Source organism: Agelaius phoeniceus, chromosome 10 (genome assembly GCF_051311805.1).
Source record: "Agelaius phoeniceus isolate bAgePho1 chromosome 10, bAgePho1.hap1, whole genome shotgun sequence".
In the NCBI taxonomy this organism is placed as follows: Eukaryota; Metazoa; Chordata; class Aves; order Passeriformes; family Icteridae; genus Agelaius; species Agelaius phoeniceus.
In genome coordinates, this window is record NC_135274.1 from 108,515 (window position 1) to 121,660 (window position 13,146).

Consider the following 13,146-nt stretch of genomic DNA (forward strand, 5'->3'; position numbering starts at 1 on the left):
TATTTTTCTCTTTTAAATAACGGCGTCTTTGTACTTATGCAGCATCCATGAAGAATTTCTTGGGTGTTATTTTGTACCTGATCCTAAATGGCAGGTTCTGCATTCTGCCATCTGTCTAGCTTTCCCATTTGATGCAGCTTCTGAGAGGTATTTTCAGAATCGAGGACTACTTGCAAGAATGATGCTAAATCCATGCATTTTACTCCTTGGTTAATGCAAAACTATTTTTCCTTTACACTTCAATGAGAACAGGAAAATAATGATGGTGAGTTCAATCCTTAGAGTAATCCAAAGAGGACTATTATCATCATTAGAAACCAAGCAAGGTGTATTTATTGCACATGCATTATACTCACTGATGCAAATTACCCTGTAAATTCAAAAGGAATCTGTATCATAGGAGTGGATGGACTGTTTCGATTGATATTTTGCTTAAAGCAGAAAATTAATTCTTTTGACAGCCAACTCATGATTGCAAGCTCACTTTCAACTACAGCTTTCAAACAGATGAAACATGTCTGTTCATAAAACGATACAGTACAGTACACAATAGCAAGTCGGGTCATAGACATTGAAAAGAAAAAAACAGATCAAAGGACAGATTCATTCACATCTACAAGCCCTCAAGAGTGTACAGGTCAAATGTCCCCAGAAAACTAGGCTGGTGGCGCAAATTCTCTATGTTGGCACCAGCAGAAGCAGCTGCTATCTTGATAGGATGCAATCTTGCTTACATCACCCTTCAGAGCAATCTTCTGTACCCCTGCCCAATACACCTTCTGCTCTATTCCTTGGACTTCACATTTGCATTTCTACAGAGTCCTGTCCTGCAAACTGACTCAAAGTTCAGGTAATAGATTTCCAAGATTTAGAAAGGTTATGTGAGGTTTATTTATTTCATATTTCATTCCATCTAAGCAAACTGTAACTTTCTGAAGTGAAATATTTCGAGTATGTCACGTGTATTTTAATGTTAGCTCTGCTTCACATTAGAACTTCTCACAGACTCCTGTGATGCCTTGCTGCAAAAATATATAGCTGCAAAGAGTGGTTGTGGGAAGTTAGAATTGCCAGAAAACCATACAAACAATCTAACAATAGAGCCTTGGATTTCTGAATGTAATTGCACCATGTAAAGTCAAAATATAATATTTAAATGATTTTATATAATGATGAGTGTGGGCTAGAGAGAATCCAGATAGAATTTTATTTTTTTAAACAGTTCCGGGAAAAACATGGCCTTGACTTGGAAGTATAGCAGGAAATATTTTTATACAGCATGAGTTCTCATTACCTAATCATATGATTTGTAGACCTGAATTGGAAACCAGGAAATAAACAAAGAAAAATATTCAAGCTATAAAAGATGGGAGTTTAAAATTTTCTTTGAATTTCTGATTAAAGCTATTAGGTAGCTAAATGGTCACCCATTATTTTAAAAAGCATCTGGACATTAAAAATAGGTAAATTTCTGCGGGACTTGGATGTCAGCTATTCCTGAAAAGCTTTATTTCACTGCTTTCCAACCCTGAATCAATCCACTTAAATGCAGCTGTATTTCAGATGCTCAGTGGAACTGTCCATGTAATGCATATAGTTGACAAATAATCTGCAGAAAAAGTTAGATCGATTTGAAGATCTTTTCCTGTAAATGGTATTCACGTTATTTGTACAAACACACAGATGGGATTTCTGCTGTCTTCTTCAGGCCACTTCCTCCAGAGAGCTCTCCATCAAATCTCTCTAGTTCTACTCTTCTGGTGATCCAAAGTCAGCACTGGGATGGTCCAACTGCATGAATTACTGTCTGCTAGAGGTGCACCCTGAGGGGCTTCTGTGTGCAGCATCACGTGAGCCCTACTAAAGTCACCCTGTTGGTATAAACTGAGCTAGCTGGACCTTAAGGGACAAGATTGTGCACTGATATTGTAATAGAAATTAGGTACTAAGAAGGAGGCTGGAAGATTTAAATATTTCTGCCTCCAGCTTAAGCAACACTAAATCTTGATCTTTATCTGAAAAACTAGGTGAATTAACCTATTTGGCATTCCTATGCCAAAAATGTCAGTAATACAACAAGAACCGTCAAAAGAGTAACAATTCCAATCCTTACTTTGTAAAAGTAATTCATTGGAAGAAGTCGGGAAGAAGGATGAAACATGCCAATATCCTACCCTGAGAATCATTCTGTTGATTTGCACAGGTTTCTTATTATATACCCATCTAATGCATTGGACATGCATGCTTGGGATGACACAAATACTTGCAAAGCTTACCAGATAAACCATGTTCTCTTCAGACAGCAAAACATTTCTTGATGGTTGTGTTTGCTAATTACATTTAGACTCAATGTTCTTAAAGGTCTTTTCCAACCAAAGTGATTCCATCATTCTCTAAATCGCAGATCCTGCTTGTCTTGGTTTAGGGCAAATTTGGCAGCAATCCTCAAGAAGGGGTGATTTATTAAAAATATTGATCTAGTACTGATATCCAACTGTGACGGACAAAGGCTCCCTAACAGTTCAAAAATCGAAAGTGTATGTTTATTGCAACGCTGGGCAGCGTGCGGGATAGCTCCCAAACACACACTGTGATTTAGAGGTGATAACAGAGTCTTTTTATCTATACAAGTATTGAATACCCAAAAGACAAATACATGTTCATAATTTAGGTACATCCCATCATTCCTCACTTCGTATGGTAATCAGTTCAAAAGCTATTAAGCACGCGTAGTTTGTTCCTCAAAATGAATCGGCGGTCCCTTTCATGGGGAGGGGTTCCAAAATGAGGAAATAAATGAAGTCTTCCTGCTTCTGAACTTTCTACATTTTCAATGCAAATATGACAAATGAACCCATTGGTAGAACTCCCATTCCCCATCTTCAATTGGTTTCAGAACAGAGGTGGCCTACAATTGTCTTATGTTCCTAAAAGCTATTTATGAGTTTCTATATTCTTCATGATAAACCCAGCTAAGCAAACATGATGTTGACAAGCAATCAATTATTAGTTAACTACTAACTCTTAACTTCATCAAGGCCTACCTATTTATTTTGATAAACTCTAATAAGGCTTGTCTCTGACTAAAACCTCAGCTCCTCTAAAAACCCTAAATTTCTTTAAAGTTCATGTCTCAGGGGGCCCCCCCCAGAAAGCCCACCTACACGGCCCCTCCCCTCAACTGGTCTGGGAAACATTTCCTCTGAGAGAAGTGGAAAAAATCTGTTTATTTAACAGGGAAAGCACCCCCCAGCACAAAAAATGAACAATACCAGATGACAAAACTCAATCGCCGCTCTGAAGAGACAACGAATTCAGAAAGTCTTTCCTGTGGATGCTTGCTCTGTTATCAATCCCTCCGGCACTGGGAAAGGCTGCTGCCCAGAGTAGGCCCCCATAGGCCACAAAGTGCAAGCTCTCAGTGCTCTCCAGGTCCCAGTCTGGAGCAGGTTTGAACAGTTCCAAGAAAAGGGAAAGAAAAAAAGACAGTCCAGGGAAAACTCTGCCTCAGCCAGCTAAACCAACTGAAAAGCAAAGAACACTCTGTTCTGCTCCATCAGTGCCCAGACAACACAGTGCAGCACAGAATGTGGAGCAGTGTTGCTTTTAGAAGGTGAGTGCAGCCTGTGGTAACAAACTCCGTACTTCTTCTTCTCCCCACCTTTGCTCTCAGAAGCAGTCTTGAAGGCAGAGAATAGAATATCCAGCATTAACAGAACAGATGGCTGGGGATACAAGCATCATAAAGTCACCCTAGGACACTGCTCTACTGAGATATGTCACCAGACTATGCTAAGACAAAGTTTTGGAACTGCTAATTAAAATTCTACTATCACAGTGAAGCTGAGGAGGAAAGACAGCTCACTCCAGTTACCTTGTGGCATGCCAATACTTCCTTTCAATCACAATGGTTTTCGTCTTTAAGTCCGTGACATCACAGGCATAATTCAACATCTTTTGGGCAGGAAGGAAGATATTCTTCTTCTCATTATACTGATGGGTAAGCTGAAATGCAAAGCAGTTAATTCAAAGTGAAACAGCGATAAAGTCAATAGTAAAACTCACCACAGTTTTGTTTACCAAGCCAAGTCCTTACGATCCCAAAATACAAGAACAGCTGTAAAAGCCTTGTGGTTTCTTCATTTTTTCCTATACCTACATGGGAGGGTAAGGGATAAATGATCCCAAACAATGGTAATCCACAACAAAGCATTCTTGACATCATATTCAGCTTTTGCATAGTGAGCTCTTCACCTGATCAAGTTATTCCATTGCAATAGTTTGGGGAGTATCTTAGAGGGCTGGCTGTTGTTTGGTTTAAACCATCTTGATCATTCAGGAACCCAGTAGCAATGAGAAAGTTCAAAATAAGATAGTGCTACGCAGTGATTTTCCTATATGACAGATGTATTTCTACAAGACAGAAGGCTGACCTAATGCTTCCCTACAACATGGCTGGAGTGGCATCCTGTTCCCCATAGGTTTTTCCGTTTAATTTTAGCAGCTTTCTTACTAGATTAATGAGCTGAACTAACTCAAAAAGGAATCAGATAAGTGCCAGAGCTTTAAAACAAACAACAACAACAACAAAAAAGATGCAAAATGGTGATTTGTGGGTGCGTTTGAAAACAGAAATTTTTTTGTATTTTTCATAGAGACATGGCATTCTCTAGAATGATATTGCTCCAACGCTTTGAGTTTGGTTTTCTTTTTCCCCCTCAATTGTAAATGTTATGCATTCTTTTTGGCCATTTCAGTAAATAGATTTTCTGATACATGTGAAAGACAGTCTAAAATTCCCCTCATTTGCCTCACGACCATTCCCAGGACAGACACTGGGACCCTAAAGACACCGATGGGAATTCTGGCCTGCCAGTAATGGATGAACACCAAAAATCCCGAGGCCCCTGAGCAGAATTCTGGCCTGCCAAGTGATTGTTCACAGCTGTGTCTTCAGTGACTGCTTCTAGCAGGGCCTGCCAAAGGGCGACCCAGCCTATATGCTTGCACCTGCTTCACGACAATAGACCAGGAATTTTCCCACCTCTTGGCCAGATGAACTTGCTGGGGCAACTTGGTAGCCCCCCCATGGAAAATCCTTCCTCTGCTCCACTACCACCCTGAGGCACCGAGGTTGAAGCCCCCCTACCAAGGACTGAGACTGAGACACCTGTAATTCTGATGCAGGGGTGCTGGCCTGACTGAAGCAGGATGCCTGCTGAGTGTTGCCTACAGATGTGCCTACAGGACCTAGACTGGTTTCCCCCAGAAAGCAGTCCTGAAACAGTGGGTCCCACTCACTGCTGATACTGACTTATCCTGCTGAGAACATGGACTGTCTGTACCCGTCTTCAATACCTTTTTCCCCCTCAGCCATTTCAAGATTCTGTTTCCCCCCTCAGCAATGGACTATAATAGAACCTTGAGTTCACCAGGACTTAACCTTGAGTTAACCAGGCAGGGCCATTATCTTCCCAACGTGACTAGGCAAACTCTGTTGGCTGGACTATGAGGACTTAGTCTCTCCACATTTGGTAGCTATACTCCTGTCTTGGTTCAGGGCAAATTTTGGGGAGAACCCCCAAAGGGGCTCCTCTAGGAAAGCAGATTCATTTGGCCCCTCCCCTATGAAATATTAATCCCAATATTACCGGGTGGGACGTGCCTGGGCTCGTCTGACCCTTGCTGCTGGGCCAAAGGCGGCAGCTGTGATGTTTCACCTCAGAGATACATTTGGCCGGCTGCATCCTGCAGCTAGGCACTCGCAACAAATCCAGGCATAGTAGAAACTCAGTTGACCTCTGGTGGAAAAGGTTCAGGGGACGGTGAAGAGAAAAAGGAGAGGATTCTGCTGTAGAGTTTTAATCCAGAGTTTATTCCAGGATGACAGACCTCTGAATCTTGTAACAGCTCCCAACAGAATCCAGACCGCATGGTCCCGTCTCCTTTTAAGCCCGGGGACAGGGGCAGGGGAAGGCACAGGTGAGCCAGCAACCAGGTGGGAGGAGGGGAAGGCTCAAAGGATAAAGACACTTGGACAGGCCAATGAGCCCGGACCTGAGGGGCATCTTTTGAACTTCTGCCAACCACACCATGACCCTGCTGGAATGTTAACATTGATGGACAGCACTTAGCAGGAGGGCAAAGGGGGAGGGGAAAGGACAGGTTTCACCTATCCCAACACCTGAGGGATTTTCCTGTTTCCTGAAACAGGAAATGGCGTCACACTGCAACACTCCCCCCAACCGGTCCAGGAGAAAATAGCTCCTTGGAAAGAGGTGGAAAAAACCTGTTTATTAAACAATAAAACCTAAACAATATTGAACAATAAAACCCCTTGTTGCTCCAAAAGAGATGACAAACTGAGAAAGTCCCCTCCCTGGGTTGCAGTTCAGCTCACACAGGCTCTTATCAGTCCCTCCGGTGCTGGAAATGTTGCGGGCCGGGCCCGGCCTGGTGGGCCACAGGTGCTAGCTGCCGGTGCTCTTCTGGGTGTTCAGTCCAGAGCAGGTTTCAAGAGGTCCAAAGAAAAGGGAAAAAAGAAAAGAAACCACAGTCCAGGGAACTTCCTTGCCTCAGCAAGCTAAAACTAACTAAAAGCCAAGGAGAGCTCTGTCCCACTGTCTGTTCATCCCCAGACAACACAGTCCAGGAGCAGGAATGTGGAGGAGTGAGTGCAGTGTCTGAAAACAAACTGCTGCTTCTTCTCTCCCCCCTTCACTCTCTGCAACAAGTCTTAAAGGTGCAAAACTTATGATGCAGCATAAACAGAACAAGATGATTGGGGTTAAAAGCATCATATAATCAGCTTAGGACAACTCCCTCTCTCTTTCTCCCCCTCTTTTCTATTCTTTGGCTCTCCCTAATTCCTTTCATGCATTTGCTGTGGTCATTCTATAAAGGTGCATTTGTTTGGATTGATACTGCAATCCCCTTTCCGTGTTGTCTGTTGCACTCCCAGATCAGTTAACCAACCATCACCACCCCCATTGGTATGAGCGGATCGTGACATTAAATTGGCATCATGGACAGGATTCTGATCGACAGAAGGGTCTGCAAGGCTGTTTGTAGTCTGGAACAGGGGAAGGACGATTTGCTTCAGCCACACCTAGCCCCTCATCGCGAAAGGGTTGAACGAAGCTGGAAAGCAAGGAAAGCTCTTTGAATTTCCCACAAACTGCGCACGCCCAGGTGAAATACGCCCCCATACTCTATTGAGGGTTCTGTCTTTAGAATTTCCCAAAAAATCTCTTAGCGCAAAAGGGGAAACTGTTTTTGTTTATGTGTGAATTTGGACTGTCTGGGAAGGAAGGGACAACTTGAAGGAACTAAGCAGGGCCTCCCAGGGAGATTTGGTCTCTTCACCCAGCCAGGGAAGCAAAGGGGAGCACAGCAAAGGCTGTGAGATTGTCTAACTTAAGTTTGCACCTCCCTGTCATGGTTTTGGTCCCTTCATAAAATGACTGAAAACTCTAGCACAAAAGTTACAGCTGAATTTTCTGCTCTGCTTGCTAAATAGAATGCCAAGCCTTCTCCAAGGGGGGAGGTTTGGGCAGAGAACAGCTGGTTTAATTTAGAAAATGTCATAGATAGAATTTGTTCTTTACAACATGAAACAGAAGTTAAACTGGGCAAAAATAAGACCATCCTCTGCTCAGTTTTGGCAGCTTGTCTCACAGCAGCCATAGAAACCCTTTTTAAGCAAAGAAACGAGGAAATAGCAAGAATAGATTCCCTTCAAAACCTAGTTGAAATTTTGCAGAAAGAATTAAAGGAAGAGAGAAATGAGATCTATATGTTGCGAGCTGCCCTTAGAGAGGAACTTGCTAAGAATTCACATCCTACTGATTCCTCTACAGAGCCAGAGGAAAAGGAAACTCCTGACATGAAACAAATCTATCCCAGTCAGGAACTTGAGGCAGTAAAAAATTGGAGAGACTACTGCTGTCCTCGCTTGAGACCCTTGGTTCAAACAGAATAGAACTATATTAATGATGAGGATTGTTGGAATGTTGGGGGACATAAGACAGATGATGCACTTTGGACCTGGTTAACATAAGAGATTTGAAAACAGGATGCCTTGGCATAAACAAACGGAACTTTGAAAATTCGACCTGGATTGCAAGAAGATTAAATCAAACGGGTTTACTGGAAAAAGAAAATCCCATGAAACTCTGCAAGCAAGAGATGTTGTTATATGCGTAAGTTTGTGGATGTGATTTTAACCTAATCATTGTAGTACACATTACTAGTCTCCCTGTAATGGTATGTAAGTGCTTGTATCCCACAATCAAATTGGATTCTGATTACCGAGTGGGTCTCCCTGTCTCTCTGCATTGCCGGAAGAGGATCTTGACCCACCTATCACAACTAAACAAATACCGTTCAGTGCTACTGAATTAGCTAAGCTGTCAAAAGAATTCGGGCGCCTCCCACAAGAATCAGAGACAAATATGTCCTCCGAGTGTCCCTCAATGGTGGAGATCAAATTAAATTAACCGGAGGCCAGTGGGTACTGGGGACATGGAGCCTTCTTCACAACAGGAGATAAGGAGGTAAGCGTGATGCATGGTCCCTGACACAGGGTGCGTCTTTCTGGGCCGGGAGAATGAATCCTTTGGAAAGGGGTGACCCCCTGGCAATCGTTGACACCACCGACCAGCTCTTAGAAAGTGTCCACAAAGCCGCCTGCCTGCAAAAGATTCATGAAAAGAAATTAGTTCCTGGTTTTGAAGGCCCAATGCACCTGTGAAGCCAGAACTAATGACCGATTGAACTTGTGGGCTTCCAGAAACACTTAAACATACAGCAATGACTCTACAGAAAACCATAATGGCTTTGAATCCTGTAGAAAGACTAGATAAGATTCCTCAGGAATTCCCCTGACCAAAGTGGACCTAGAGATCCTGGCTTCACTCCCTACTCTTCCCCCTCACAGCCCTCAGCTTCTCAATCTGATTCACCTGCCAGTAGCCATAAAGTTTGGACATGAGCTGAAGTTGCAGTAGATCTGATTAATTATTGTAGACAATATGGACCTATAAAAACCCCGGCATAGAAATCAGAAAATAACAAAGGTGTTTGGTTTATTGGGGCTCCTCACAGTGAAAATATAGAGAAAGGAAAACAGATCTCTAACTGCCACCGTTGGTGGTTGTTGGGAATTCAAAAGTGGGTCCCCAAAGAGGTGATGGATGGTTTGCCCCTTGATAAATTGCAGAAAATAATAAATAATTGGCACCAGCGAAAACCGAATCCATTGGCTCAACCCAGTGCACCCCTCCCTTCTCAGGGACAAAAACTAACCCTCCCCCAGCTTCTCCCACGGAACACAGGCAGTGAACCAAAACCAACAGGGTTTTCAGGTAACAAATCTCTCTGCCGCTTACAGGGGGGCAAAGGGGCGGAGCGTGGGTTTATTTAAGAATGCTCACTAAAAATAAATCAGGATATATATTAAGCCCAGCTATCACGGGCCTCCACAGGCTACTAGTAACCTTTTTGATTGACGTTGGGGCTCAAATCTCTGCACTGACAAAAAAGGATGCCCAGAGGTGTGGAATTGTTCCAACTAAGAGACAATGCTGTGTTCTTAATGCTCTGGGAACTACAGAATCTATGAATGTTGCCTTAGCCAAACTGACGCTCCCTGGAAATGAGCATCAACTAGTCATCAAAATGGTAATTGGGAACATTCCAAATAATTGATTAGGAATGGGTGTCCTTGGAATGGTGTCCTCCCTAGGAATGGGAGGCAGTGGGAAGACTCTGAGGGATTTCTGTGGTCTTTTGGCACACTGCCACTTAACATTAGGCTGCTTCAAACCGCACCCTCCCTACCCTATAATCAAACAACTCATGTAAAACAATACCCTCTACCTTCTGGTGCCAGAGAAGGTATCAAAGCGGTTCTACAGGACTTGAGAAACCAAGGGGTAATAATTCACACACATTCTCCTTTTAATTCACCGGTATGGCCAGTCTGAAAAGCCAGTGGAAAGTGGAGATTAACAGTAGATTTTCGCAGGCTTAAAGCCAACACAGACCCTCTTACAGCACTGGTCCCAAACTTAGCTGAATTAATAACATCAATTCAAGAAAAGGCTCACTCAATCATGGCAATGGCAACTATGGATGTCAAAGACATCTTCCTTATGATACCTATACAGCCAGAAGATATAGGGACCATTTTGCCTTCACATGGGAAAGGACGGCAATACACTTGCACTAGGCTTCCCCAAGGCTACAAACACTCCTCCACTTTGGCCCACCATGCTTTAGTTCAGGAATTAGAAAAAATACCCAAACCTGATCCTGCTGATCCTGTAGCTGATAATCAATACATTTAAGACACTCTGGGGGGGGGGGGGGGGGGGGCGGGGGGGGGGGTGGTGGGGAGGGGGGGAAGGATGAAATAGAGGTAGTAGGGAAACATCAGCAGAAAATAATCTCTCACTTAAAAAGTCTTGATTTGCAGATACCCGCAGAGAAAATTCAGAAACCTTCTCAGGAAGTGAAGATTTTGAGAATTTGGTGGAAAGGAGGCATGACATGTATTCCACCCGATACCCTAACCTCTTTAGTAGATCAGTTTCAAAGGCCTGAATTGAGGAAAGATCTCCAGCAAGCTCTAGGACTATTAGTGTTCTGGAGAAAACACTTCCCAGATTTCTCAATAATTGCTAGGCCGCTTTTTGACTTGCTGAGGAAAAGGATGAAATGGGATTGGACTCCTTCTCAGGAAGAAGCATTGCAATTACTGATTTTTGAGGCAACAGCTCACCAAGCACTAGGCCCTATCCATCCCACAGATCCCTTTCAGGTGGAATGGGGATTTGCCTCCTCAGGGCTATCAGTACACATTTGGCAGTGGGGTCCCGAGGGTCCAACGGGGCCTCTTGGTTTTTATTCCTGTGGTTTCAAAGATGCTGAGAAAAGATACACTACCTGGGAAAAGGGGTTGTTTGTAGTTAGCTTAGCTCTCCTAGAAGAGGAAAAAATTGCATGACAAGAGCTTATTGTATTAAGAAGCCCTTTCAAAGTTATCAAAATCGTCACTAATGGGAGCCCCACCCCCCGACCCCCCCCAACCTGACGGGGTAGCCCAAAGGGCCTCAGTTAGGAAATGGTATGCTCAGATGGAAGGCTATTGTAATACCGTCTCAAGAACGGAAGATGCTGCTAAAAATCTAACAATCCAAGGCACTGAGAGCCTGGTTAGCAGCCAAGATAAATCTGCCTCTGTAATCAAAGCTGCCCTTCCTTTCTCCCCCGAACAAGCAGCAAGTTCTTGGTTCACAGATGCCTCTGCAAAACGGGAAGGGAAGGTATGGAGATCTAGAACAGCTGTCTTACACAATTCATTTGGTGAAAGAATCATTACCGAAGGGGAAGGCAGCGCTCAGGCTGGGGAACTCATAGCTGTTTGGAGTGTTTTCCGATGTGAGGCACAGAACATTTCTCTTGCCTGCATTTACACCGACTCTTACGCAGTGTACAAAGGTTGTACCGAGTGGCTTCCTTTCTGGCAGCAAAATGATTGGGAAGTTCACAGAATTCCAGTGTGGCAAAAGGAAAAGGGGCAAGAAATTTTAGATGTTGCAAGCCAAGGAAATATTGCTATTGGTTGGGTAGCTTCTCAGCAAACAGATGGAAATCCAGCAGGAGAGTGGAAGAATAGAGCTGATGAACTAGCAAGGCTCAGCCCCCTGAAAAAGGAACTCATTCCTGAGGACTGGGATCAACTATTAGAATGGCTGCATGGAAAAAGACAGCACACAGGTGCGAAAGATTTGTACAAAGAAGCTCATGCTTGTGGTTGGCTGGTTACCAGGGAAATGTGTAAAACATGCGTATCAGCCTGCGAGCAATGTCACAGGTGACTGGAGAGACATCCTTGAGAAGATGACCCTCTGCATTTAAGAAAGGGTAAAGGCTTATGGGACGCGTGGCAGGTAGACTATATTGGCCCCTTTAAGAAGTCAGGAGGTAAACACTTTGTGCTAGTAGGAGTAGAAATTGTATCTGGGTTGGTTCAAGCTGATGCTTTGAAAAGAGCTACAGGTGATAATGCGGTTAAAGCTTTGCAGGGGTGGTTTGGAACTTTCCCAAAGCCACAGGAAATTCAATCTGATCACAGGTCCCACTTCACTGCTAGAGGTGTACAGCATTGGGCAAAAGGTGAAGGAATTAAGCGGTCTTTCCACAGCCCTTTCCACTACCCTCAAGCTAAGGGGATCTTAGAAAGGACCAAGGGTTTTTTGAAAGGACTTCTGAAGCCCCGGGAGGGAAATTGGGACGTTCGGTTATGGGAAGCTGTTAAAAGAATGAACAGTAGATGGGGGGTGAATGGATGTCCCAAAATCACTGCCTTTTGCCCAACAGCTCCAAGCATCGTTCCCTTACTACGGCGACCTGACGATTCAAAAAGTCCAGCACATTACCCTGGACAACCTGTTCTGGTGGACCTCCCTACTGTAGGGGAAGTAGCACTAGTGCTGAAAACCCCTCTGAAGAAATATGCATGGGTAGCCTCTGATGCTCTAGGGAAAGAGCATTGGATAAATACATGCTGGATAATCCTATCCATTTTAACTCTTTTCTGGCCTCAGTGGAAGGATTTCTGTTGTTTTTACTTTTACAGAAGAACCCTGAGGAACATGAAAATCATCTGAACCATGATAACACTGGTGATGCTTTTCTGCATCCTACCACAATTCCATGGACAGGATCCTGCTGAGTGGTTGTGGTCTGAAGCTACCCTCCATCCCACTAATGTTCTAGGAGCGTATCCCAAGGGTGGCTCCCCGAACCTAGAGCCTATAGTGCTGCATGACCCCCAGGTATATGGTCCAAGTGAGTGGGGATGGGATCAGAAGGACTGGACTAGAGCCCTAACTGGAACAATTGGTGAGTCGATTGTGGAAGCATGCAGAAAAATGGAAGGATCTCTCTATGAGAAATCCACCTCCATCACAGTTGCCGGAAATTTTATGGAACCAGATGGGAAAAATGATCTGGATATCCCTTCAGCGAGACAGTGTCCTACAAACAAGTGGGAGTGTGCCAAACAAATTCCCCTTACTCTGTGTTGCTGCCAGGAGTATGTTGGTAATTACACTCTAGGTCGCAAAACGAACAATGTTG